The following is a 25,043-nucleotide window of genomic DNA, read 5'->3' as shown; positions in this document are numbered from 1 at the left end:
TGTGACCGGGACGGTAAAGTACAGGAGAGTTCCAGCGGCAGCGGCGGTGCAGAGTGGACAGTAGCTTCCTGAAAAACGAGGCAGAAACACCTCTGAACTTAATTACCCGATGAATAATTGTTTGATTGCAGAGTTCCCCCCGGCTGTCAACACAAGATCATTTATCATAAGATTATAATTTATCGCTAATTGCTTTGGCAAGAGGTTTATAATTAGAATAATTTGCTTATTAAATGCACAAATTTTATTAAGCTGCACATTTCTGTATAAAGTATTGATTTAGCTGCCCCCCTCCCCCCACCCCTGGGGGAGGACCGCCATCAAACAGCGTTTAATTTAGTTACATGTTGAGGATTAAAATGCCTGTTTGCTTACATATAAGGCCGTCCTGCGTTCAGCGATGGAGTTTTTATTCCGGCAGGTGATTATTGTAATGTAATGAAAAGCAGGCGACCCGGGGAGCAGTTTGAGCGCAGAGAGCTGCGTCAGGAAGCTAAGAAAAGCACGGCAGCATCTTAAAGACTTAAGCTCCTCGGTGAATCCTGTTTACCCGCCTAAGCTGCGAGGCCTATTTAGACGACGCGAATGGGAGCTGTTTGTCTGCGGCGTACTGAATGTTTGCCGTTTGGCTCTGGCTGCAGTCGTCACGGCGTCGTCGGGCAGAGTTCAGCCCATCCTCTCCGTCTGACTTTGCTTCACTTCCAACAGTTTTCTGTCGACATCTTTGATCTGCAGCGACTCTGTCGGGGTTTCAGGCTGAGGTCGCCCCGGGTCACCGTCTCTGTTTGCAGGTTGATGCCGGTTAGCTCTTAAAAAGATTTCCAAACGAAATGCTAAAAACTCCCAATTCATAGATTATAAACTTTGAGTTAAAAGGTCATAAAAAATACTAAATACAGCGGTAACGAGAAATTGGTTAAGAAATGTATTAAATTACAAGAAAACTTGAAAATCCTGAACACCGCTGGTCAGAAATCAGTAAAAACAGAAGGATTTAACCCTGGAGAACCCGCCGTAGTTGTTATTTTATTTATTTATTTGCTGGTGTAGGAATGAACAACTACAAAAATATCAAATTAACTTTAAGAGCTCAGAAGGAAAATGCTCTTGGGTTTTCCAGGGTTAATGTTAACCAAAATCAGCATTTAAAAAATGAAACATAAAATCATAAATATACTAAACATCCTCAGATATGTTGGATTTAATTGAACAAAAATCCAAATCAATAATAAGTTTCCAGATGTCAAGAAAGAGACTTTTCCTGCTTCTCTGGTGCTGATTGAGTTTCACAACCTGAATAATCTCTATTGACACGCTTGACATCACCGTTTAGTGATTTACGTTAAGAATAGATACTAAGACAACAACTCAAATTTGATCAGATGAAGAAAAGGAATGAGAAAAAACAGCATAAATTTACAAGGACATAAAATACACGAAAGGCAGATAAAAAGCTAAAACAAAACGAGTGGAAGAAAATAAAATGCCACCAACTACTAAATGTTAAATCTAATCCAAAAAGGTTTTTAGTTGACACAAACTGAGTCCATCAAGCACAGTTCTGGAGGAATATTATTCCATAATTGGGGGCTGCCAACAGAAATTGCACCTCAGTGTTTCTGTGTTGACCACAAAAAGTCAATCAAACTGTGACTTTCACCCAAATCTCATTTGACGATATAGAAGAGGTGATATGGAGGATAAATTCTGACTTTTATTAAAACTCTGCTGTTCTTTAAAGAATCAGGAAAAGAGTGTAAGCTCTCTGATCTTTGGCCAAAAAAATAAAATAATTTTGAATAGCTGGACTCTTATTTTGTCAACTTTATGCCTTTTTACATGTTGGTGGGTGTGTTCCAATAGTTGTCAGACTACATTTGGATGCTGGTGAGTGGAGTTTTATTAAGATGTCGCAATCAGAGACGAGATGGATGGACGATTGTCAGAAGGTTTCTCCTAAATTTAAACCATTGACTGTATAGAAGAACTGGATTAAGTGACCCCTCCCCTCTTTGCGTTCCAAACAGGAAGTACCTGTTGGCTCCAAGAAGCCAAAATCTCATAGAGTTCTATAGAGAAATAAACAGTTGAAATTCCAAAATCTAATTCCCTAGAAATATTTCCAGAAGTCCCTGAGAAAAATCAGTGTGCATTGATCCTCACTGAATTGGCTAATATAGACCACAATGCATTGCGTTTGAATGACTTTATGTGAAAATAAAGTATTTTTATTTTTTTTATATACCATCCAAGTTTTTTGTCATCCGCACACATAAATAGTTAACAAATGATTTTTTTAGTTCAGAAAATTAGTGGCTTCATTTTTTTCTTTTTGAATGAAATGCGGTGAGCTTGGCGTACGGATTACTGTCAAAATTCCCGTCACTGGATTTTTGTAGTAGTTAGGGATCAAGGTGGGAATTCGGACATAAACTTAGTCCAGGTCTCAGATACAGTCAATGGTTATTGAACCAGTTATGGACGGACGGACCGATTTAGTGCTGTACTCTGCACTCATGAACTATTTCAATGCTTTATCTTATTATCTGTGTTTTGATCACAGCTCGTTGTACGTTCGGTTTCCTTTAAATGAGCAGACAATGAAGAGAAGGAAAACATATATACATAGCACGCATTCTGACCTATTAAACCTCTTTTGTTGAATATTTGAAAAAATACCACTGGATTCAAACGCGCTGACACGAACGTGGACGCCCCTACTGTGTGTTGGTATTTAGTGGGAGGGGAACGCCAGCTCCTCGTTCTGCTGCCCAATCAATGTGAGAGGACGGAGGAAGGAACGGCTGAGGGCCACGGTAACACTTTATGAGACTCTCACCTCCCAGCGTGCGCACGTCACCCAACGTTACCCTCAACGCAGGGAAACCAACCGACCTGCAGCCCAACTGGCCCGGAAAAAGGCGCCTCCTCAGACGAATATCGCTATAGACAAGTGGCAGCTCTTGTTTTGACACGGACCTTCACACCGGGACCTGCGCGCTTCAACGGGGCTCCCGCTAAAGATTTTGGCAGCCGGTTGAAACCATCAGACGGCCAATCAGTGGATCGATGGCAGCCGTGACCGGCCCGATGACCTGTTCTCTTAGCACGCCGACTCCCCCCCTCCTTCCTGTCTGTCTGTGCTCATCACTTTCAATTTTTTTTTTGCGCCCCCGTTTCCTCGACTCCCCTCCAACTCTTCTCGCCCTCAATCGGTGCAAACTTTTTCCGTCCCCGCCCCTCCTCTCTCCCTTCAGCGGCAGTCTGGGTTTTCTGGTCTAATGAACCTGGGGGGTCTCAGGGCAGCTTCCGCTGGGTTGATTAGGATCCTCATTAAAAAAGAAGACCAGAGCGCTCTCTCTTTTTTCCCTCCCTTCATCCCTTTCCGTCCGTACCCCCACAGACCCCCACCTGCCTGTCTCAGAGTGGCATTTTTAATCACAGCCGCTCATCATGAAAGGAGAGACCGGTACACATATCAGAGAGATGCCCCTTTCTTCTCCATCCTTTCCTTTCTTTTTCTAATCTTCTGTAATGAAACCAGTCTGATGTGAAACAAAACAGATCTTCCCGCTTACTAACAGGCATTTTTAACACATCTTTTTAGTCTTTCATGCGTACTGCAGTCCGTAATGAGCAAAAACAGCTTGTTAGGAAGGGTTATACGGGAGGACAAAAAAAAAAAAAAAAAACGGCTCAGCCTGCTGCACAAAGTACAAACCACACGTAAACGGAGTAAATTAAGCTCAGAGAAAAACTGGAAGGCGAGGAGGATCGGAGGGATGAGTCTACAGTTACTGTTTGCTCAGCAGTGGGATAGGATCAGCTGTGCTCCAGAGGACGCTCCAGGCCAAAAACCAAATCTGATAATGTCGAGTGGGAGGACTAATCTTCCTGAAATCTGTGTTCATCTAATCCCAGAAACAATACTGGACCCTGTGTGTGCGTCCATGTCTGTTTGTGTAGTTTTGTGTGTGTTGGATTTCTTTTTTTCAGTATTTGTTCCATGATTTGACCAGAGTTGCAGGTATACAGATATATATTTTTTTTTTACATTTTTCTCTCGACCAACCAATAATCAGCTCTAATCAGCCTCCCTGCTTCTATCTCTACTTGCTATTTGGTCTTCATTTGTGCGGATAAAATATCTACAGGAACATCAGTGATGTCATCGGGAGACCAAGCAGCCTCCACAATCAGTTTATGTATTTGAATGTTGATGTAAATGTGGCAGAAAAAGAGATCTGTAAGTTTTGGAGCCACTCCAATGAGAATGCTTTGACATGTTCTTGTGACATTTTTCTAATGATGGAGGACATGCAATTCTGAGTCATTCTTTTAATCAGTTCGTTGTGAATTGTCGTCTGCTGAAACTATGTCCTGGAAAACAACACAGATTCTTAGATTTTGGCTAAAAACAGCATCATTATCCTTAGAAAACCACTGAAAATAAATGGTAAATGACGTATACTTGTATAGCGCTTAACAGTCACAAACATTCACACACTGATGGCGGCTCCGCTGCCGAACACTGGCGCCAACCTTCCACCAAAGTTAAGGTGGGGTTCAGTGTCATGGGCACATGGGCAGGCAAGGCGGGAGTCGAACCTGCAATCTTCTGATCGGAGGTCGACCGCCCTACCGCTGCATAAAAAGATGATCAGAGTGGGACTTTAAATAGTCTTTCAATTGTCTCCAGAAGTTGGCTACGCAGTACGCAGCACGCAGTGTGTTCTGCCCTCTGATTGGCTGTAGACCATTGTCATCTGTGCCGTCTCTTTTTCAGAATGCGTTCAGTTCGCCAAATCTACATGAATCGTGATCACATCTTTGTTTCCATTCTATGATCCTGGACTTATTTTTCTGAAACTTTGAGAGTTTAAGCAAGAGAGAAGAGGTTGAAAGAGTTTTACAGCATTAAGACATCTAGAATAATTAGAAGAAGGTAAAAAAACAAAAACTAAACATGGCAACTGTGTGGATTTCATCTATCGCAGGTTGATTTTATGATCTAACTCCTGCACTAAATGAGGTATTATTGTACAGGTGCTTACCAGTTGACTCCTAAACTTTAGGAAAAGACATCGACTGGGGCACAGATTACTGAATCAAATCAAATCAAATCAAACTTTATTTATAAAATAGCGCTTCTCATGCATTTTTTGTGCAGCTCGTAGCGCTTAAAATGTGGCCTGTTAGCTAATCCAACCCTAAATCTGTAGTACACAAATGTCAAAAAGAGGCTAAACTAGGTAAATATACTAATACTAAGCTGTTTGTTTGTTATAAACCGTCATAAAGCCTGAAAAGGTTGAGGAATTTGCTTCATTTTTTTAATAAAGTGCAAACCTAAAAAGGACAAAGAGTTTCAAAAAGGTATGATGATTTAGCGGAATCTATCACCAGCTGCTGAAATGAATCTATTTCTTCTGTTAATAGAAGGTTACATAGTTAAGGAAGGGAGTGCTTAAAGTTTGAATCTCTTCTTCCATTCAATCGTATTCAGAACTGGAGTAAGCAGGCTGAGATTGAATTAATCGGGTGTTGGTGGTAAAATATTCTACCTGATTCGTTCATCTATATGTCTCACTGGAAATCTCTTACTTTACCTCTAAGAGTCTGTAGTAAAAGGGACGGCGAACTGTCCATGTTTGACCCCGTTTTTCCCCAGAAGTAGCTGTGATAGGCTCCAGCAACCACCGTGACTATGAGCGGGTTTGAAAATAGATGAATGGAAATAGGATGAGTGATGGGCTCTTTGTATGAACTTGACCGACTCACCTCAACAACATGCAGATAAAGGCCATTTAGGAGGAAAAAGTCAGTAGAAAGTTTAGGTCAATGATGCAACTTGCCAAGCAAACAAGACAACAGATTAAAATAGTTCAAATGAATAAAAAATGAACCAAAAAGTGTGTTCCACTGCCACCAGATTCTAGCACTTTATACTCCTTTGTAATCAGGAATGGGAGGCTTGATTTAACCGGTGGGTCTTCTATTGACCGTCAGACTTTTTGTGCTCTAAACCCACTCAGTCCCACATGTTAAGTCTGAATCAAGCTACACTTAAATGGGGCCAAGTAAGCTGGCCAAGTTCAAATAAATAAATAAATACATAAATTGGGCCAAATAAACAATAAATAGCTGACCTAATATATTAAAAAGTGTTAAGAAAACTGAGCTGCAGACTGACAGTAATTTCATTTCAAATATACATCTTTGCAGACATAAATTCTTTCTTTTTCACTATTTGAAATGGTGTAGGGGATAATTTAAAAGGATGGCCCCTCTGTCTCCACCAGGCCTCAAACAAAGCTTCACTTTTACCACTTTTTTTGCGTTCATTTTTTAATATCTTAGCCTATATGACTTTTTTTTTTTTTTGACAAGATGGGTAGTAATTCAGATCAGATAATGGATTATCCATTAGTGTATTCATATAGCATAAAACACAACAAAAGCTGACAATGAATAAAAATACTCAAAGTATGTACAAGACCTCCTTAATGTGTGCGCTGCCTGCTTATCTCAGAGTAATCCTGTCCTTCGCTAATGGAAGCCGTGCAGCAGTTGTTGAGAGAACTCTGTTGAACACGGATTCATACTCAGATGCCCATTTTTAGTCGCAATCTGTGGATGCCTGAACTGTTCGATAAACATTCGGATAAGAAGAAGTGCACATGTGCTAAGGCGTGTACACAAGCGCTTGTTCCTGCTCGCTGATTTCGTTAGTGCGCCCGTCCTCTAATTAGATTCCATTAGAAGTGGCGCTCATAACTCTAGAGGTTTCCTTGGCTGACACATCGCTCAGTTTTAAAAATACCACCAATTAGACACAGCTTCAACACACCATCACGTCCAACCACCCAGAAAGATGAGACTGCTCTCTGCCTCGACAGGCGCTTGACTCCCAACCACCAGCCGAAAAAGTCGCAGAAGTTCTCCTCCAGTCGGTAACGGTCGAGCAACTCCTGGAAATGAAAGGTGGAGATAGGAATCATCCTAGCAGGGCGGCTGCGAAGAGCCCAGGCAGAAGGTTTATCAACAAAAGCAGTGCTTGAGGATTTACCGGACAAAGTATTGAACTCTGGCTAAACTCCCCAGTTGGCTGATGGGAAGTGGGCCCTTTTCTCTTTTGTCTCCGTTTGGCCTCATTACGGTGCCTTGGTTGGCTCTCATTATCAACGACTGAAGTACCTGCTCGCCTGTGATAAAAGCCGCCTGACAACATCTCAGCCCGTCTTTACCGTCTTTTCATTTCACAGAAGAAAGACGGGGATGTGGAAAAGTCGATGTGTTGGTATTTTGCCCCCCCCCCATGCTCTGTCTGTCAGGACTGCATCTTAGCTAACCTGAGCCGGCATTGGAAATGTCACCCGGTGCATTAGCATTTAGCCACAACACACCACTGTCAATCTGGGTTTATCTTTGACATCCTCTACAGTCTATCACCTTAGCCCCCCCCCCCCCCCCCCCCCCCTCGTCCCAACCTACCCAGTCACTCATTGTACTAATAAGGCGCGAGCACAGTAGAATTTATCAGGGTGAGACACTCCCGCCCCGCCAGCCATTACTCATCCACACACCGGGACATGCCATCAGCGGCTAATAGCTTTCTTTAGCATTAACATAGGTGACGTTTGGCAGACTCTTTATGTAAGAAAGATGCCTCTGTCCCCACCGCCGAGGCCTCAAAGGCGAGGAAGCCCTGCAGATGAGAGATTTATCAATAAATATAGATATACAGTATATATTTTAAATAAAACCCCAAAGGTATTCAATGTCCCTCAAATGCACATTATTTCACTAAGTAGATCTGTTAACCAGCTCTGTTATCTTTACCACCATACAGTGACAGGAAATAACACCTTCTTTGAATTACTGTAACTCTTCTACTGTTTACACAATTAGCAAAGGTTCAATGCAGTCTGAGGCCGAGAAAAGCAGCTGTGCACCGATAAGCAACACTTTACTGTAGCTTATTTGTGCAAAGTGCAAAATGTTACTTAACAGAGATAATGTGTGTTTTTTATGGCACTTTTCTCTACGTCAGAATAACCTGATTCACGTTGACTGTTGCGCTTTACTTATTTAAATTGTTGCAGATCAACACAAAGCTACAATATTTCTTTATAGTAACTAAAAAATCCACAACCTTTGGATTAGATGATTTTGTGTGTGAACCGTATACACTTTTCCCCAGCTTTGTTTTCAGGGCAACTGGGACAATGAGGATCTTCAGAAGGCCTGCAGATCAATGTCCTTTCTGCTGGAAATGTCAGTTCAGTCTTTCTATTAATCTTTTGCTGCCAAACAAAACAAAACAAAGACCTTTGTTAGATATTGGAACATGCACCATCGCTTTGATGAATAATCCCTTCACTCACAACAAAGAGAAATTGCTTACCTTACCATTTTCCACCAAAAATAAACCCCTTTGAGTCTACGTCCACACGAGGAGCTTTGTGGAGCAAAGGTTTCCAGGTCCTCTGGTGTGATTCAATATTTAGTGGAGGTATGGCCCCCAATGGAAATGCGTAAAATAACCGTGATAATAGATAAATCACAGATGGTCTTTGAATAAGTAAATATGGAAAAATAAAGAGGAATGTCGAAAAAGTAATGTTTAATGAAGAAACTTGATTGCTGGAATCAGCAAACTTTTTTTTTGGAGCGATTTTGGAGCCCATTCACCGCTCCTCCCCTTCACTCCAGTTTTTTTTTTACTATTGCAGTGTGGGAAAACCAGCACTGTGCATAAATATGGAGCACAATAGCCAGATTATTTTTGTTAATATTTGAATTCTGCACACTGCGAATTAATGAGTGTGGGGACATTTATTAGTGCTTGCACAGGACTTTTGCAAAGCCATCTAATAATGTGAGCGTGTGCGTCTGTGTACTTGGCTAGCTCTCCAGTTATTGCTTTTGAAGTTGTTAATTAAACCCTCAACCATCTGGTAGCTCAATGAAATTACGCCGAGCTTCTGAGCCGTGAAAAAACATGACTGACTGTCGAAATGAATAAATAAATAGATTAATAATTTAATAAATGCTTCAAAATATCTCTTGTCTAAGTGATGGAAAAACAAGAAGTCATATTAATGTAAATTTGCGGCGGCTCTGCGCTGTCATCCCTGCTGTGTGTCGCTGGCTTCATTCCAGGTGTGTGTGTGTTGACGTGGGCTCACAGGTGAATCAAAGACAGCTGTCAGTGTGTCAACCTTTGGTTTCTCTTGATGTCTTCTTCCTCTGCACAAAGTGTGCACCCCTCCACGCTTTTCCCTCTGACACACCGCATGCTTCCCAGGCATGCTGGGAAAACTTGCCTCTTTTAGATTTCTTTGTGTCTCTTTGTGTTTAAAAAAGACTCTGCAAGTCTTTGGAGTAAAAATAGTATTCTGCATTTTTTAAGTTCCTGCCGTTGGGTGCTGTGGTGTTGACTGTATTCTGTGTTTCAAATAAAACTTAAAATATTTCCTACAATTAGATATATTAAATGCACAGAAATAAAGCGTAACAAAGATTTTATTCTCTATTTTTAAATGTATAGAATCTTTTTTGTTGTGATTTTCATTTCTTTGCCTCCTTTTTACCTTTGTGTATCTTTTTTGCGTTTTTGTTACGTATAGTACTTTTGTTTTTTCCTTTATCACTTTTTTCTATATTTTTGTTGTGATACACACAAAAATGTTTGAAATGTATACTTTCAATTCTTCCTTCTTGTCTTCTTTTTTTTAATCTCAAAATTAAAGTCTAAATCATAAAAATGGCCAATAAGTCGTGTTATAGTGTTTTAAACTTGAAATTTTACTTTGAACAAGACGTTTTTTCCAGACTGTATCTCAGTGAAATGCTGGCTGTTAGGTGATTTCTATTCAGTGTTCTGTCTTTATTTGTTATTCAAGCAGCAAACACAATTATATTTTTTACAATATAGACCAAATTAAAAGTTTAATTTTCACTAAAAGTTGACAATGAACGAGCAAAAGCAAACCTAGACAGAAATCTGATTCTTATTAAAAGTAATTCATTAACTCTGATGTCAATTCAAAGTTAAAGATTAAGAATTTAAGAAATTATTCATTAAAAGGATGTTAGGCATGTTAATTATTTTGTATTTTAGTAGCAAAATTGATCTTAAAAATCCAAACCAATGAGAATAATGTTTTTAACTTGTTCTTGTGTCATTTTTGTGATGATGGAGGACATTAATAAAGAAAGTTAGGCTCAGAACTGCATTCTGAGTATTTCTTTACTCAAATCGTATAGAATCAGGAGCATCAGATACGCAGAAAAATACGCTGGGCAGGCGAAATGTGGGAAAGGGGGCGGAGTTGCCTTTCGCCTACAGTCCCGCCCACAACTCAGAGGTGGATTTCTTTTTTCTTTTTTTTTTTTTTGGGGACAGCTGGTAGACTGTGGTCAAACAGCCGCGCCCAGGACCCCCAGCCCCGGGGTCCCATCCCCCGAGGCGCCGACACCCCAGGCCCAGCACCACCCACCCCACACAGAGAGAGGAGCCAGAAAGCGCCCCCCCCCCCCCCGGAGCAAGTCCAGGCCCTTCACCCCCAAGCGTCGGCCCAGGGAGAGCTCTGGTCAGGCCTCGACGGGACAGAAAGCCCCCCCAGGGAAGGGTTGATCAGCCCCAGGTGTAGGTGGGCATATGATCAAAAAGCATATTTCTGTATTGACTTAGATTTATATTTTTCTTGTTTTTCCAATTTATTAAAATAGTTTTTTTAGCGATACAAAAAGTTATGAAAATGATAGATACTAATCCTCCTTCTACATCGATGGCACTCATGTCACCAAGCACACAAAGTGACGGTGAGGCCGTGATTGAAACCTTAAGCCAGACTGATAGATCGGCACATACCTGCTGCCAGAGAGCCTGGACAGGTGTGCAGAACCATAGTGCGTGCATGTAAATGTCCGGTAGATTACTGTCACAGTGCTCGCAAATGTCTGAGTTACTGAGACCCATCTTGAACATCCTCTGTCCAGTGTAGTAAATTCTGTGAAGTGTTTTGAGAAGGATTAGCTGCAAATTTGGACTTTTTTTCAGTTTAAAGGTGTTTAGACAGAGTTCTGACCAGAAGCTTTCATCTGTGCTGATACTCAAATCCGCCTCCCATTTTGTTGTCGGAAGTGAAATATTATTATCTAAATTGCATAAGAGTTTGTATATTTTAGAGAGAGTTTTATTCATTGAGAAATTAATCAGAGTGTTAACTACTTCTGGTAGCTTTAAATCAATGTCTTTGTATTTAAACTTTTTAGTAATAATAGATTTAAGTTGCTGATATGCCAAGAAGTTATTTATTCCATGTTTGTCTTGAAGTTCCTTGGGAGTTATGAATCTTCTATCAATAATTACGTGCTCTAGTTGTTTTATGCCCCCTGCTTGCCAAGCTGGGAAGTGAATCATTTTTTTGTTTATAAGGATGTCCGGGTTGTTCCAGATGGGTGTCATTTTGCACGGTTGAATTGATGATTTTGATATTTTGAGAAATTCCCACCAGGCTGTTAAAGTGGTGTTTATATTAATACTTTGAAAACAATCCTGTTTTTTAACTGTTTGGCTAATAAATGGTAGATCTGACAGGTTGATCTTTCCACATAACGCCTGTTCCAAGTTAGGGTTGTGCCGATGGACGATATCATCGTCCATCGTGATGGGTGACTGACATCCCGATGGAGAGACCACCATCGTGATGCCACGCCCCCGCCACGTTGCGCGTCGACACCATAAGCCGCGGTTACATGTACAAAATATCCTGATGGGATCAATGGTCGGATTAGAATCCAACCGTGTAGATGGGCCCAGAAAAATGTTTTCAGAATATAAAAACGTTCACTAAGGTCACAATTTCGGTCGGAATAAATCATTCGCACATGCGCAGTATTCGCACATGCGCAGTTTGAAAACCGGAAGGAGATACAACTTCCGCCGAGCGGCTTTTTTCCCCAACTTTATTGAATGTAACAATTCAATACAAAACGATAACAGCGCCGAGCGGCTATATATATTGACATGTCAGCTCGGTAAAATACGAGACGATCTTCTAAACGTGCTTTTAATAATGTTACGGTTATTATGAAACACCTGTTTGCTCATCATTTGAATTTTAATCCGTGTGGTCAGTGCTTTTTCTGAACGGAGCCAGGATTAGCAGTATGCTAACACGGGCTAACAACATTAGCTTTGGGTGGCGCTGCATGCTGTGAACAACATCAGCCTTTATTTAGTCGGGACACGACTGGAAACACAAATCCACGTGATTGTTTGAATGTTTTCTAAGGACTGAGCAACATTTCTGCTTTGAAGCTCAAACCGCTGTGTGTCTGCTGACGATCCGAGCTGTGCTCAGACACACTTTTAGACACATTTGAGTTTGATAGCTTGTACCCCTAGAGCTGCGGGACGGATCGCAGTCCTAAATCTCCCACACATACCGCTCATGTACCCCCCCCCCCCTTCCCATCAAACACAAAGCTGTAAGTCCGCACTCCGCCGGTCCACTTCGCTAGTTAAGTGCGGGAGCGGACTACTTCTTTCTATTTTGTTTGTTACTTTTTTTGTTAAAGTCACCTCCCTCAGCTTATACTGGATCATCGCGGATTAACCATTAGTTGGGAAATAAAATGAAAAAAGCAAAATAACGAATAGCAGTTATATAAGAACGAAAAATGTAAAAATCCTTCCACCTTTATTCACCTTTGTCATGGTAGGGAGAACACGTCAATGGAAGGGTGGGGTCATCTAAGATAGCACAAGGGTTAAATGTGCTAAAACAAACTCATGGCAGCTTGAAATATTGAATAAATGAAATAAATCCCTTTATGCATTTAACCAATCAGAAGGACCCGTTTACGTTGTTGATCACTCAGATGAGCCCTTTTATGTTTGATGTTTGCCTCCTATGTTGACAAGGGTCATTTGGAGTATAATTTTTATACTGTTGCATTGAAATGGAAATTATGTTTTTGGTTGGTTTGATATTTGTTTATTTACCACAAATTATATCGTTATCGCAATATTGATCACCAATATCGCATATCGCGAGTTTTCCTCATATCGTGCAGCCCTAGTAATATGTCATCCGCATAGAGACTAATTTTATGATGGCTGTGTTTGGTTTTAATTCCTTTAATGCTATCATGCTGTCTTATTGCTGCAGCTGTTTTAAAAGGGATTGAAAATGCTGTGGCTGCTGAGAACGTTCTGGTTCTACGTCTCTCTGGAAGGATCAAAGTCGGGTTCCCCCCCCCTCACTGAAAAGCAGGCTGGCATTTACAACTGTGACCGCTGACACTCGTGCAACTTGTCATTTTTTCAACCGCTCTGCAGGGCTTTTTAAGATGTGAGTGGGAGGTTTTACAGAGGCGGAGGAGGGAGTTTGCCTGGTGAAAGAAAAAAAAAATTAGACAAACATACATCCACTTTTTTCTTTTGTTTTTCTGTGAGTGAATTTTTAACCACTTTTTTTTAATTTAAATTACTGTCAGACACTGGAGAAATTACAGTAAAGTACAAAAAACATAAACAAAGACTTTAATTCAATTAATTTAGAAAAAACACAAATAGGCTGAAATAAAGACATTTCTGAGGGGAGATTCTCTGTTGCTGATGATTAAACGCAAGCCGCTCACTAAAATACGGCTAATTGTGTGTGGAAACACCAGCCAGCGTTCTTTCTCTCTTCTCTCTTCTTCTGCAGTGAGATTCCATTAAACGCCATTAAATCTCGGCCTAAGAGCCCTCTGAAGCTTCACAATTACAGAAATAAAAAAATCACAGTCCTCATTGAGCGCTCTTCTGCATTAGAGGCTGCCTGGAGTCGCGTGGGAGCTGTAATGCGAGGCCCCGGCTCAGACCCAGTCAGAGGCTGTGCAGAGCTGCAGAGCTGCTCATTACAATGACTAAGAGCCCAAATGAAGGCCCTTATGCCAGAACCATAATGGAGCGAGGCTCTTGTGCCGGAACCGTAATGCAGGCTCTTGTGCGGCGGCGCTTCTCTTCCCTCCGCTCAGTAAAGGCTTGAGCTGAAACCGCGGCGTTGGAGAGCTGACCCCCCGCCCAGTGGACGCTGCGCTCGCTGCCGTGAACAATGCGGACATTGTTCTGGCTACAGTTTAGAGGGTTGCAACTGCAGTTGGTCTCTGTAGAACAAAAGCATCACATCAGTGGTTTACAATCTAGATACATTCAAAGAGTTTAGATACATTCAAAGAGTTGATTTTGTTTTAGCTGGAGCTGTCATAACATGCAATGGGCTTAGCACAACCTACATGAACTCATTCAGTGTTTGGCAAAAAATTCACGGATTAAAATTGTTCTTAAAAGGATTTTGAAGTACTAAAGAATAAACCACAGTCACCTTTTACCCTATTGTTGCTGATGCGAAGTTGTCAGCATGCTAGCTATGTTGTGATTGGTTCTTTAAACATACAAATTTGTGATCCACATCCACTCACTGCGTTCTTAACAAAACTGGACCATATGCTAGAGTAATATAACATTTTTAGCACTGACAGAGAGGATTTTCTGCTGTCTTTGACACATACTAACAACTTTACATTTTTAACCTTTTAACACCAGAGGTTTACAGACGACACCTAAATTAGAGGTTTGATGACACACCATGAATCTTGGACTGTTTACTCGATTGTCGTGAATCAGCTCATTCTAACATGATAAAAATTCAAATGAATGGGAAGGTGTGTCCAAACTTTTGGTCTGTACTGTATGTTGATTGCGTAAACACTCGACTACTGCCAAATGTTGCATATCAGTACACAGCTGCTTCTCTCCGCTTCAGAATCTGCTGGAATTACGTTAACCGAGTGAAAAATGAAAGAGGTTTTGCCAAGGACCTTTAGCATCATAGAGAAAGTGGGTGTGTGTGTTAGCCTGGGGGCGGGGCTGGCAGTGCAGACTCTTCCTGGAAGGGGTTGGTCCTCACTCTGTGATGTCACAATGTGAGAACCCGATCGTTTTGATAGATTCGGAGGGGCTGGTGCTAAGAGAGCAGGTTTTTAGAGGAAGACTCAGAGATGCGTAAATGGATCAAAATACCACTTTCATGAGGAATGAACATTACAAAACACTTAAGTTGATTTTGCATGATATAGGCCCTTCAGTATGAAATGTTTTCCCCAATAACGTCCAGAACAAGATAACCTCTAAATTTGTAACTTATTGGCAGAGTAAACAATTTAAAGAGAAATTCAATTTCTAAATCCTTTATGACTAAATTCACCTTGTTGCAAGTCTATCTATTTTTCCTTTTTAATTAACTTCTGATATTCAACAAGCCACAAACTAAAGGCCAGATTTCCTACAGAAACCTGACTTTATTATCATCCAAATCAGAAACTTCGCTCAATTTTCTGCATAAAACATCATGGTCGTGAATTTGTGGTTCAAATAACCATCAGTCCCAAAAGATTATACCAAACTGTTTGGTGAGCTTTTACAGGATCTTTATTTACCATATTCTACAATCACCATGACATCACTGTCCATTAACGAGTATTTTACAGTATTTAAATTCATTAAACTGATTTGCTAACAAGAAAAGGCAAAAATAGTATATATTTGTCATTTCCTGCAGTATTAAATACCTTTATTCCACAAATCATAGATACTTTGGTTATAATTTTTCTTTAGGAGATTTTATTAAAAAAATGAACACAATTTAAAAAGAACAGCTTCTCAGTACAGATTATTACAATTTGCTTAAAGAATTTTTAGTCTATATTAATAATGGTTCAATCTATGTATTTTTTTCACATCTTGCTTAAGTTTTAAACTTTCTGTTTTGATTTATATTCCAAAAAGTTTCCAAAAAGTGAACATGTCTGCTGTATGAAACATGAACTTCCTTCAGGTAGAGAATGATGGATGAAACTTTTAATGAAATGATCCCTTAAGAAACCTGTTGAGTGATTAACTCGGAGACATTTCAATTCCGTGGGGTATTAGCGGTTGCTACGAAGCCGTCTTTATAAATACACGGCGAGCTATGAGGCTGACGAGCACAGTTTGCTCTCCTCCGGTTAAACAGCACACACGTCTTCTTGCTGTTTTTAGGAAAGTGACATTTCAAAGGTAACACAAGACCTTTTTCTCCAACAAAACCCAAATCTCCTGCACGAGACTGGCGCTGCTCTGCTTTAATTACGAGAGAATTGAAGTTAAAACTAATATTCATGTCAGTGGAGGTGGAGGAGATTAATTTGTGCCTTCTAAAAATAGAGGAAACATTTCACTGGTGAGGGGGGAGCACACGTATCCATCCTGTAATGTGGACGAGATGGTTGGTAGCGGTAAATGCCAGGTCACCTTGTTCTCTGCTTTTCGCCCGAGTGTGTTCTGCATCCCCGTCGGTGTGTGGGCACGGGAGCTGCGAAGCTGCTGCACGGCCTCATCGATTTCATGCCCTCTTCTCACATCTATTCACATCTTCTCTCCGACTCACCTCCTTTCTCGCGGTTGCCCGTGGCAATGGTTCACCTCAGTAACCAGCAGCTGAGCAGGAAGTGGGTGGCGGCCTCGTGAGGAGAAGACCTCCCGCGAGGGGTTGTGTAAGGCGGTCATGTGACGGGGGGCTTTCAATATGTGCCAGCAGGTGGGTCCGCGGTGGTTGTTAGAGGGGGTGGGGGGGGGGTATGACTGCAGGCTTTAAAAAGTGAAGGAAGTATGTAAAATATGGCATCGATCCACCGCTTCTTTGGAGGGTGGAAACCTCAGATAAAGACGATCACAACGCTCGTGCACATGAACGGAGAGAGCGCAGATGGAAGATGACGATAGCAAAAGTATTGTTCAACAGCCCAAAATATGAAAAATGAAGTAGATTTTATTTAGTATTTGTTTTTACAAATACAAGCTAAAAATTTAGAGCTAAACTGTTTCGAGTTTAAAAAAAATCTATAATCTTTCCTTTTGTCAGTCCTTATATTAGCCTCTATGTACATGGTAACACTTTATATTAACATTCCTTAAGCTTTGTTAATACATTAACAAGCATTATAATATAATTTTTAGGGTTTTTGTAAGACATTTATTAGTACAATAAGGTTAATTAAATTACTTGCTTAACACATTTACAAGCATTATTATTAGGATGTTTTTTAAGATGCTAATGATACATTTATTGGCATTATAGATTCCTAAAAAATGTGTCAGTGTTAATAAGCTTAATAAGATTTACTAACAACCTTTGTTAACAAATTAACAAGTATCATTATTGTTTGTGGTTTTAGTAAGACATTTATTAGCATTATAGATGTCTAACACAAGCTTAAGTGTTAATAAGCTTAATACATTTTATTAACTAACTTAACAAATTAATAGGCTTTATTAGTGTGTCAGATGCTAGTAAGATATTTATTAGCATTATAAATCTCTTGCAAATACCTGAAAGTGTTAATAAGATTCATTAACATCTAAAGTCAGACCATTGTCTTCAAAGTCCATATTAATAAACTGCTTATAAGCTTAACAAATGTATTAATTTACTTTGTTAACAGTTTATTAAATGTTTTGTAGCACCTCATCTAAAGTGTGGAATGTTTTTACCACAAACAACCACAAAGCATAAAGCTTGTAAAAAGAACTTTAAAACAGACTAAACATACAAAACTTGTTCTATAAAAGAAATATAATAATTTAATTCAGACAAATAAAAAAAACAACAACAACATAGGGACCGGTGTCGGATGACGCTAGCATCACAGCTAATGAGGATAAAGTATTAGCATCTATCCTGAGTGTAACGTTCATTGGAATCCCATCACCAGGAGACAGTTCGCTGGATTCAATGCCAACTGCATTCAACAACTGTTGCCTTGCTTCCAAGTCCACTGGAAAGTTGCACAAGCCAGTAATTTCTGACGACCGAAGGCAATAAACCAACGAGCCATGCTAAAGCTAACACGCTAACGACTAACCTGTACAGAATCAAAGATGCGCATGTATCTCAAAGGACCAACATATCATCCATGGGAAATGCGCTAAATGTATCTAGTGACTGTGTGATACGGCCTTAAAGAAGGAACATCCAAACAAATCAACTTCAAAAACAGTCATGTGACTTCTTTATTTTTATTGATCTACAGTAGTTTGAAACCTACCTTTTGTTTTTTGCTCTCGTGATTTTCACTTTTGTGAGCGGATCAAATCTACCACCTAAAACTAGTCGAGGCTTCGTCACGAGCACCTGTGTGGGGATTGCTGCAGGTTTTTGGCTTGTCCCATACCATGGAGGGTCATAGACGGGAGCGGCTGCATCTAGGTGTTTCTTGCAGTTTCCTTGAGGCTTATACCACCCCTCAGGGGACATTAGCTGCGTTTACAAATGCCTCAATTGGATCAAAGTTTCCCTCCGTGGGGTGGGTCGTGCAGATTGTTGATCCGATCGTGGTACACGTGAACAATTTATTCAGATTTTGGGTCATTTCTGCACTGGTATTTACATAAGGCCTGGACGGTGTGGTGCTCCAGAGTAGGCTCTGGTACGCGAATAGGGCCGACCGGCTGCTCCACGTAAACGAGCTGCCGGACACAGGAGAACCGTGTCTCCTGGGAGAACTGTGTCTCCGAACTGAGGACCAGCTTTGGGACGATGAAATCTGCGTTTTCATATGGTACCAACAGGACCGTTATACATTGGTACTGGTACCAACTTGGCACAGTTTTGGCACCTATCCCTATTCTTGACCTGCCATAATAAAACCAGCCTTAAGCCTGTCCTACATTCTTTTTTTTTTGATTACTTATCTTTTTATGGCCACGTTTCTTCATTTAAGTGCTTTTTAGTAAACTGCTTGTAGTTATTGTTCATGGACTCTAGAATTGTAAATATGTACTACTTTCCAAATAAACTTAAGTAGCCTAATCTCTAAAGTCATTAACCGTTTTGTTGTCCACTTTTCATGATGATCGTAAACGCACCAATGCAGCTGGAATACTGTTTACCATGCCGGCCAGATCCACCAAACCTTCTTCCCTTCTTGGTTTCCTTTTTCAGGCCTTGAATCCAGAGGTTTGGATTGTTTTCATTAGGTCCCATTCGTGCCCCACTTTGTGTGGAGTCTTGGTGCTTGCAGCAGCACAGGGTTCAGTGCTTACTCAGTAATTCCCTGCTCCCAGGCTCCGTATTAGCAGCTGATCCAGCCGACTGCTCTAAACATCCTCGCTCAGTCGGCTTGGGATCTGCTGCTCAGAGCGGGAGGCTGCCCAGGCTCTCTGATGCCTCCCTAAGCTCTCCAGCACAGAGCAGTTTACTGGCACGGGATTGGCACAACTGGTGTGTGTGTGTGTGCTGGGCTATTTTTTTGTCTTTTTACTTTGCTGTTGTTGAATGTTTTTCCCTACTTCTGATTTGTAATGGTCTTTGCTGTTTGGCTCGTTTTCCTCTTTCTGTCTGGCCATGTTATCGGACAGAAGATAAAAATGCATTAGGAGGTCACGTTAGAACATCGTACTGTTGAGAATATCTAGGAATATTCTGGCGTTAATGGATGACATTTTACTATTAAACACGTTTGCCAACCTAATTTGTGGAAAAATCCCGCTGGACTCTGGTTTGGTGTCGGCTGGTTTCCCTGAAATCCAGCTAAATTGGCTCATTTCTGCAAACATTGAATCCAGTCGGTCCGGCCCAACCTCAGCCCCAACCAGCAAATCTACAGGGAGCTTTGGAAGCTTCATGTGGCGGAACAGCGGACTTTGTTGGAGCCTGAAAGAAGGCAAACAAAAGCATTGTTTCCCTGACATCTCTAATTAGGAATAATGATGCGTTTGACAGAGAGTCTCTTGGTTTATTCCTGATTGTGTCGCCGCATTCGACCTGTGTACACTGGTCATGATGAGGAAAACATCATCCTTAATGTTGTCCATTCAGTTGTTGTATTGGTGGCTTACATAACATTTCTCATAACAATGCCAAGGAGGCTGGAGACATTTCCGATAATCATCCTCTCTTTAGCATGACTCTGCCAATCTAGAAACTACAGTTTAACAGGCAGCTGGGATGTTGGTGGCATTTTTAACCTCAACAGAACAGCACATGGCATGAAGCCGAGCGTGTCCACATTTAAGTGTGGCTTTAAACATATCGCCATTTAGTGCATTATCAGTGTTTTTTAGATTTGTGAGTTCAGAAAAAGGTCAAGCATTTCACTACGTTTGCAGTTTGTTTTCATACTTTCTTTAAACTCATTGACAGAACAAAAACACGTCTAGTTCAAAGTCTAGTTTTATGTCAAACTAATGGAGACTTGGTAACTTTATTAAGCCCAAATCTGAATTCTTCCTTTGCCCCTCTGGCTCCTCCCTATGGCTCCAAGAGTTTGGGCATTTGGAGCTGTAGTGGTTTCCAAACGTCTTTTTTTATGGAGTAGCCGTACTGACTTAGGGCTGGCTATCCCTCCACCGTACAGGTGATCGTGAAACTAATTTCTTCATGTGGGTGTGCTCTAAGCAAAGTAGTTTACAGTTAAGCTTAAATAACGATCTTTTTTTATCTTGCATGACCTTTCAAAGTTATGAAACTGATGTAACGTAGCTCACCGGCGACCATTGATGACATCATCGAGAGGTAGTAACATCAGAATTAGAAGGCATTATTTTTCCAGAATGCTCCGCTTGGAGGACTAAACGTAGAGATAGAGAGAAGCTGTAGGTAGATGAAGAAGTCTGTTTAGATAAAAAATTACATTAAAAATAACCAGCAACAATTATTTGAATGTATCTGCGCTCAGATTTGCCTGAACCCCCCCCCCCAAAAAAAAAGAAACAGTGGCTTAAAAGAACGTTTAAAATTTAGAACCATATCCATAAATTGATTCATAAAGAACTCTGTTGCTCTTCTCTAAGGTGGAACACGGCAAAAACAAATTCTTATAATTTGAAGTAATTCATAAAATAAGCAAAAATCTGCCAATCGGGAAAGAAATGTGGTCTTAGTAGGAATTCCTCTATTAAGAAAAACATTGTAGTCACAAAGCAATGTTTTCTGAACCCCTTGGCACCTGAGTTGAAATCCAGCTATGAAGAAAAAGACACTTATGTTTTTCCTTTCTAGATGCTAAATTTATGCAATTCATTGAGCCGAAGTGGTTTGAGACATATTTGCATTAATAGGTGTCAAGGGGTTAAACTAAGATTGTTTTGCTGTTCTTGATTATTTTTCTTGCAACACAGTAAATTAGACATTTTTTTCTAGAAATAGGGGTCTTTTTATTTTCTTTAAAGGTCGTTTTTGTGCTGTAGCTAAACGTGGCGTTTCTCTTCCCATACATCCATTAGCAGGTCCTGCTGAGCTGCAGCAACTTTATCTTTCAGTCTAAGTGGATTCAATCAAATAAGTTAAATTTAAATCGGAAGTTGGCATTCTGGTTGTACATAGAATTGCTTGTTTATCGTGAATGTTGGTTTCTGTGCCAGTAAACAAACAAAAAGTCACTGCAGGGAATCGTGACGTTAAAAGACGCGCAGACCGAGGAACCTGATAAGTCTGCATCAAAAATAAGTCGGATCCAATAATCCTCTTGACAGATAATGAGCCTGCGGTTCAGAGATCTTTGCTGGTTCACATGAGTGAGCGTTGTAAAGCACCTTATTCTTTTGCTTGTTGTTGAAATAAAATTAAGAAAAGATCAAAGAAAGTCAGCTTGCTTCTGTGAAAAATAACAAGTACAGATTCCTGATTATTTTTGCATTAAGTTTGACTTGATTCTCTTTGGGGATTGGCTGACGGCTCCTCTCCTTAAAACCCAATATTTATGTACTTTATAATATTTGGGTTTTTTCCAGTTACCCATTGTTCCTGTTCTTCTTCACCACATGTGCCACACTCTACCTCCATCCTGCAGATTAACTCAGCTGACATTTGACAAATGTATCAATGAATATATTTGAATATATCTGCGAGTGGACACGAGAAAAAGGATTGTTTGTGTTATTGATGCTCCTCCACCTACCAGGGCCCAGCTGTGCTGGTGCTGCACCTATAACAGAGAAGTGAGATGTTTTTAAGGTAATTAAACTGGAGTCATCTGTTTTTTTAATATATCACACCTGAGCTGAGGCTAACTCCAGCAGCAGGCCATGAGTTTTGATGATGTATGAAGTAAACGTGAAAGCAAAGAGTAGGAAACGATCTCCTACCTGCAACTGGTTATTTAAAAAAGTCATTATTTATCTACAAAACTTTACCATTTCGTTGAATTTATATCCAGCTATGACGCGTCTGACCTAATCTGCCAGTCAACCCTAACTACGACTCTTGAGCTCCAGCAGTTCCTCTTTTACATCATTCAACTTTAACAGATAAACCAGACAAGAATGTTCATTTAAGAAGGCGCATTTATTGATGCTAACAAGCTGCTTTACAAGTCTGCTATCTTAAGAGGAAAAAAAATCCAATTTAGCAACTGTCCCAAAAAAAAGAGTCCCTGTATTAGCCACAGGTAGAAGGGTGTCTATTTACCAGGATGGTCTTCAAGAAAGGTGGAATCATTAATAGACATCCATAATGATGGTGTTACGCCATCACTAAGTGGTTTAAGGCCAGAGTGAGAAGGTTGGGGCATGTCCAGAGGGGAGACGGTGAATCTGTTGGTGGAAGGATGCTGAGTCTAGAGCTGCCAGAGGTCTAGAGGAAGACCAAAGAGGTTTATGGATGCAGGGCTGGCATTAGAGGATGCAGAAGACGGGTCTAGATGGAGGATGCTGGATCGCCTTGGCGACACCTGAAGGGATACGCTTAAAGGAAAAGAAGATGTTATTTAACCCTGTAACACCTGGGCTGCACGGTGGTGCAGTGGTTAGCGCTCTTGCCTCACAGCATAAAGGCCCCTGGTTCAAGTCCAGAACGCCACTGGGGGACCTTTCTGTGTGGAGTTTGCATGTTCTCCCCGTGTATGCGTGGGTTTTCACCGGGGTCTCCGGCTTCCTCCCACCGTCCAAAAACATGCTTCATAGGTCAATTGGCACCTCTAAAGTATCCATAAGTGTGAGAGTTAATGGGTGTGTGATTGCGGCACTGCGACAGACTGGCGACCTGTCCAGGATGTCCCTTGCCTTGTCCCGGCTCCGGCAGCTCCGGCAGCCCCGTGACCACGAAAGGGATAAAACGGTTGGAAATGAATGAATGAACACCGAAGATGTTGCTGATGATACCAAAATAACACATCCTCTTTGACATACCCTAAATATTTAAATGTGTGTCAAGAAGAAAATGTGTCTGACACATTTCGTCTTACAGGTTCATTTAGCGATCTACAACCTCGACCTTTCATGCGGGCCATCTTTGTGTCTCACCGGTTTTTCCATTTTTGCGTGTTCTGTGTTTTTAACAGGCATTTTTCTGATAATGGAGGACATACATAAACAAAACATGAATATTTAAATTGTATTTCAGAGTATTATTTTATTCAAAACGTTGTGAATCAGAGAAGACGAAAAAATGTTGTTTTCCTCGTCTGAGCTGGAATCTGGATCTGAACTGTATGACTGCATGTCTCTGATATTGCTGCTTGATTTTTGTTGCGCCGCTGATGTTAAGTCGGGGTTGGGAGGGGCTGTAAGCTAGCGGGAGAGCGTGTAAACAGTCCCGCCCACAACTAAGAGGTGAATTTCGAAAGAATTCCTGCCGCTCTGCTGAAACTGTCATTTTTGATTTTGACTTAAAAAAGCATAATTATAATTAAAAGACCACTGGGTACGCTTTGAAATTTTGAAGATGATCAAATGATCGGAGTGTCTCTTTAAGCTTTCTGACAAACTTTTTTTTTCACTTTGCAAGCTAAAGGAGTACCAATTAGCTGGTAACAAGATGCCTGGGCGTCATTGTAAATCATTTTCTGGCTGTGACCCATGTCCCATTAAATAATAAAATAGTTTCTTGACTCCAAACAAGGAATTTCTTCACGCAGAGAAAACTGCATCAAACTTTTACAGTCCACAAGACATTTACACATGCAAACATTCAATTACACCTGCAGAGGCAAAGAACTCCACCAGCCATTTCACTCCATCACCTACTATCAGATGCCTTTCTCCTCCAAACTTCCCTTAACTGGGTTCTGGCTGACTGTGGGGTATCGCCCATAAACACTAGCAAAGTGTGAAAGCCACAGGTTGGCTGTGGTGTGTGTAACAAAGTGCAGCATTCTGTGTCTCCATGTCTGAACAAGGACTCTGTCTTCCCCATCCTTTTCAATCTCGCGCACAGCAGTGCACCTATCGTTGAGAAGGTTTACTCATCAACTCACCCGTGGCGCCCTCGATTTGAAGGGACGCTGCATTAGTTCCGGTGGCTGGAAAAAATATGAGGAAACATGTGGGAAGTGCTGTTATTGTACTGAGCAATTTGTTTTTCTCCCCTCTGAAAATGTTCAGCTTTTTATTTTTTTGTTTTTGTAAATTTGTGTTCAAAGTTGTGCTTTGAAACATTTCAGAGGTTTTCGACCATTTACGTGTTTGGACGTGGTCGCTGCAGCACCGCCGCGGTATCGTGTCAGGAACCACACGGATTAGGAAAGCAGGTCCTTGCTGGGGTGTTTAAGGAGGCACTGGAGAAGCAGAAAACGGAGTCTAATGCCCCCCAACGCTGCCCCGACTTAGTCTAGATCTTTTATTTCATTCCAAGAAAATAACAAAACATAAATTAAAAAATCCCTAAAAGTAACTGAAGTACAGTGATTTAAATTAATTGTCATTCAGATATGGAGGATTTAAAGCTACTATATATAATATTTTGTATTATTTCTATGCGCAGCCAGGGGCCGGAGGGGGTCTGGTTTGCGAACCACATGACTTCCTCTCTGCTCTTGGCAGATGATGTTGTCCTGTTGGCTTCATCAAACCAGGATCTCCAGCATGCATTAGGGCGGTTTGCGACCAAGTGTGAAGCGGCTCTGACGAGGGTCAGCACCGCTAAGTCTGAGGACGGAGAAAGGTAGTTTGTCCTCTCTGAGTGTGTGGCCCCAGGTGGACGAGTTAAAGTATCTTAGGGTCTTGTTCA

General features: G+C 40.9%; 1 protein-coding gene across 12 annotated transcripts in view; it reads left to right on the top strand.

Moving 5' to 3' along the window:
- Positions 1 to 25,043, top strand: part of LOC111946946 (uncharacterized) — a 508,119-nt gene that overhangs the window by 242,342 nt on the left and 240,734 nt on the right. The window contains exon 7 of one of the 12 annotated variants that reach the window (XR_013653700.1): positions 8,216 to 9,507. The exons of the other annotated variants lie outside the window; for them this stretch is intronic. The gene's annotated coding sequence lies outside the window, so the exon portion shown is untranslated. Of the gene's footprint in view, positions 1 to 8,215; positions 9,508 to 25,043 lie in introns of those variants that run through there. 12 annotated transcript variants of the gene reach the window in all.

This window comes from Oryzias latipes, chromosome 23 (genome assembly GCF_053564925.1).
Source record: "Oryzias latipes strain Hd-rR chromosome 23, Olatipes_Hd-rR_3.1".
In the NCBI taxonomy this organism is placed as follows: Eukaryota; Metazoa; Chordata; class Actinopteri; order Beloniformes; family Adrianichthyidae; genus Oryzias; species Oryzias latipes.
The sequence above is the reverse complement of the archived record's forward strand: the minus strand, read 5'-3'. Positions and strand labels throughout refer to the sequence as shown.